Below are 5,000 nucleotides of genomic sequence, written 5' to 3'. Positions count from 1 at the left end.
CTGATATCCAGATGTTGGGGAGCCACGGTCCTTGACCTACTTACAATAATACTTTGATTTTTGTTAGGATTTAACTTTATTCCCCATAATTTGTACCATGCGCTATTTTAGCTATATCTCTTTTAAGGGATTCATCTACTCCAGATCTACATTCAGGAGATGGAATTGATGCAAAGAGAGTACCATCATCTGCATATGACAAGAGCTTGTTTCCTATGCCAAACCACATGTCATTTGTTTATTTAAGAACTTTTTCAAAATTGCTAAAATTAGGAAAATAGAAATTAGACTTATATTTCTCAAGGTTATAGGCTAGTTCCTAAGCCTGCATTCTTGAAGAGGATACCTAGATCTCATAAGTTATAATAATTTGATGGTTGTGATATTTAGAATTAGGTTATCTCTCCGATGACCTCTTTTCAAACTCAAATATATCAATTCCTAATCCTTTTGAGATGTAAAATATAGATAATATGTGACTACATGATTCAGTCATTGAAATATACCATAAAATATTCCATTAAAGTGCAATTAAAACGTGTAATGTTAGCAAATTATTATTAGTCAGAACATATATTATGCATGTTTTTGTTTCCCTCTCATCTTTGATCATTATTTTCCCTATTGCATTCATTTACCTTTCCTTGTAATTGTTCCCTTTACACCTGCAGGCATTAGGGGAAACTTCATGATTGAAGAAACCGGAACGAAGAAATACGGAATTGAAATTAGAGTATATTAATTAGAAAAGGCATTTTCACTTGAAAGTAAAAGAAAAAAAACCATAATTATTGTTATCATACCCATATAAATTACTTTAAAAATAAAAACTATTTGATTCTACCTAGCCAAATCTGGAGCAAATCGCAATGTTTGGATTCCTTGGTCAGAACACTCTCATATCTATGTGCTTGCTCGCAATTGCATTCGCTGTGCCTGGGATGTGTCCAGCAACTGCTCAGTTTTGAATGACAAAGACGTAGACGTGAACAAAAGGAAAGGGTTGTTAACTTAATGCTGATAAAACAATACGCTTTTGTAAAAGAGTGAGAGGCTGGGAACGGATGAACTAGCACGAGAGATGCCATCTCTGCAAGAAGCACAGCTTGAAAGAGCCTCATGAGAAAACAGTAATAGTTCGATTTAAAAGAAGTTTTTTTACCGAGACACGTTTCACCCGTTCTTGTTTACTTTCTTACTTCTTCTCTTTCTGTGTCTGTTTCGTTTACTCGGGGTGTGGGGGGGTGGGGGGGGGGGGGCTCTTTTTATCTGACGAGCCGTTAGGATGTTTGTGGAAACTAGGCTAAGGAGAAATCGTATATCATCGATAACATTGATCTCAAAATTAGCATCTATGGCAGTCATCAATGTTGTGGCAGTGATAATCAATATGGTATTAAATGTTATCCCGGTTCAAATTATGATCTTACGGTAAATCCAGATATTTCTGCAAACATATCAAAGTAAAAAAAAAATAATAATAACATCAAATGTCAGCAAATGTCGCAAAAAAAACATATACTGTATATACATAGGATTATCACATATCACTCCTCTTGGAAATATTTTTCATATAATTTATAATCTTATTTCTAGTTCAGTAAGATCAAGGGGATCATGCAACAATAAGCTAATTCTATTCTAAAAACGCATTACGCATTATTACATCCATATTTTTTTTCAAAGCCATGTCTAATCAATAATAATAATAATAATAATAATAATAATAATAATAATAATAATAATAATAATAATAATAATAATAATAATAATAATAATAATTATGATAATAATAATAAAAATAACATTATTATTCAATATCCCACCAGAACAACGGTATAACTTATGTATGATTTTTGGATGTTTAGTTACGAATGATACTTTAGAGTAAAAGTGCTTTGTATATCTGAAGATGAACTGTTAAATCAAATCAATTATTACTTAGCAAGCAATACCTATTCCTTGCAACGTCTGCTCTCGACAAACAATTTTATAGATAACATTCAAAAGGCATTTCATTTCACTTAAAGAAAATCATAGTAAATCTCAGATTTCAAGTACGATCAAGATCTGTATGATAATCAGATGTTTACTAACAGAGATACTCTGAATTTCTTGACTTTAAGATAACAATATATCCCTTTTACAGTTGACTTAACATAATTCTTCATATAATTATATTTAAAAATGGATCTTTTGCAAGTTTCAGTAACTAGTGGACGTGCTTCTTTGCTAAAATCTTCAAATCTATGCTTAACCCTATTCCATTTCCATTCGATTTCATTGAAAGATATTAGGTTGCAATATATGCCCTTGAGATCCAGTACTCCTCGTAGGCCTATCTACTTTGATACGTTTTAAACTATTAAACGTATTTTTTTCCAAGAAAAAAAAAATACTTTTTTTTTTGATCGGCTGAAATTAATTAACTTGCAATCATCGATAGTTGAATATAGTTAACATATTTCTAATTGTGAATTTTACTAAATTGTGATTCTAAATCAAATAGAGCTTACTGATTTTTTTACCATATTTGGGGTGCAATTGCGATTTTATTTGCTCAAAAGATATCTGGGAACATATATATTCCATACTTAACAAATAAATCTTATAGACAAAAGTAGAGTCATGTAAATTGTTGCTAACTTATCCAGATTTTTTGGGTGAAAGTTTGATTAACAAGTTAGTAGTCCGACAATTAACGTGCCCCTAATAAGATAAAAACCTAAACTAATTCAATGTATTTTAAGTACACTTTTAGGGTAATTTATTCGAGAATATCTTGTTTTCTTTTAATTTAATCTCAGCAAAAAATGGTTTTTGACGAAAAAAACTACAGTTCGTGATCAAGTAGCAGCCTTGTTCCACGTAACAAGGGTTCAGTATTAACATTTATCTGGAACGGTTGGAAACAAAACGTTTACGAAATAATAATAATAATAAAAACAGTTTTACGTACTCTAGAAAGTAGTATGATACCTTATAAGTAAGCTCTGATTTTATCTATTTCATAAATATTCTTTTCCTTATATAAACATTTTGACCAATACCGATAAATAATGATGTAAAAAAAATAAAACTCTAAATCTTACGTTAATTCCTTTAAACTTTTTTTTCGGGTCTTCTCAGAAATTAGATATGTATGGACTTTTTATTTCATTATCTAGAAATATAAGTCTGAAGGAATAGCATTACTTCATTGGAAAGATTTTACCCAACCTCTCTCTCTCTCTCTCTCTCTCTCTCTCTCTCTCTCTCTCTCTCTCTCTCTCTCTTTTGACGGCCTTGCCTTCATGAGACAACCCAGTCCTGAAACTCTTCATCAATATCAACTATCAAGGGATGATTGAGTTACTCTGCAACGTTGTGTTCAAACAAATTCCTGGCAAAAAATTACAGGCACTATCTGTCGTCAAACAAACGTCGGTTACATGTCACACCTCATCAACAGGATTGTGAAGAAGAAACACCCTAAGTGTTCGACACCACAGCCCTGCTCAGGACGCACAGGGCCCTATTAACGAGTGGTTAATAAAGCTATTAACCATTAATACTGTCTAAGCAGTCTTTACCCTCACTGTCAATGAAGTTAAGATTATACAGACGGCTCCTTTTGCAGTTCTTATGGAGTTTCTTCTTGAGCAGCCAAAACTAAACTTCCTTGATTTAAGACAAAAATTTATCGACGTTTGTAACGATCAAGGAATAACTGACCCTGCTATGAAATAAAAAAAATGAAGAGAATATAATGAGAATCATTTACTCCTGATAGTAACTGGAAGATATCAAGTTTCATGTACTAGCAAACCACTTCTTTCAGCAGGAAAGTCTACAGGAATAATAACGAGCAACAGATTGGATAGTGATAACTTAGTTGTCCTACTAAATATTTTAACACATATAAGTCTCGAATTGATTACACACAAAGATCTTGATGTTTATACTGATGTTATTACTGTTCATGTGAGCGACAGGTTGTGGTTGGTTAGTTGCAAGGTGACCTGCATAGGTATACCACTTAGATCATCTGCTTTCCCAGATTTTGTCTGGAATGTGTTTAGTATTTTGTACCGTAATATTATATGCGCTACGGGTATAAAGAGTAATGATTGCACAGTATTGCATTGTTAGAACGTGTTTCGGCATAGCTCATAGGTGTAGTAGCGTATGTTATTATAATTATTATTATTATTATTATTATTATTATTACCTACTAAGCTACAACCCTAGTTGGTCAAGCAAGATGCCATAAGCCCAGGGTCCCCAACAGGGAAAATAGCCCGGTGAGGAAAGGAAACAAGGAAAAATAGTATATTTAAAAAACAATGATATTTAGACAAATATTTCCTATATAAACTATGAAAACTTTAACACAACAAAAAGAAGAGCAACGAAATACAATAGTGTGGCTGAGTGTATCCTCAAGCAAGAGACTTTTTAAGAGTAGTATGACTATTACAAATTGTGGTGCGAGATCACTGAACTCTATTATAGGCCATGTGTAAAGTCTGATTTATTACGTTTGGTAAGCCTATTGTTAACAGTATATTTCCATCATAGTGGAGAATTCCCCAAAACCTCTCAATTCACCATATTGCCAGAGCAATATTGCATTACTCGAGCACTCATTACAACCAGGGCACAAAAGAGGAACGAAGAACAAAACCAAAATATTGAATTCCGACATCAAAATAGAAAGCGGGATATGAATTCACGCGAGGAACATTCAGAAAATGATATCCGCGAGAGAGAGAGAGAGAGAGAGAGAGAGAGGGAGAGAGAGAGAGAGAGAGAGAGAGAGAGAGAGAGAGAGAGAGAGAGAGAGAGAGAGAGAGAGAGAAATGGAAATGGTGAAGGTTCATATATGTGGGTGACCAAGGACTCGACCAGGGGTGTCCAGTATGAGTGCCCTGATGATGCAGGTGTCATTGACTTGAGAGGTTGGGGCATAAATGAAGTTCGAGAGGGACAGAAAAAAGAGGAATGGATACAAATAGTTT

This window comes from Palaemon carinicauda, chromosome 16, assembly GCF_036898095.1.
Source record: "Palaemon carinicauda isolate YSFRI2023 chromosome 16, ASM3689809v2, whole genome shotgun sequence".
Lineage (NCBI taxonomy): Eukaryota > Metazoa > Arthropoda > Malacostraca > Decapoda > Palaemonidae > Palaemon > Palaemon carinicauda.
This window is presented reverse-complemented; position numbering follows the sequence as displayed.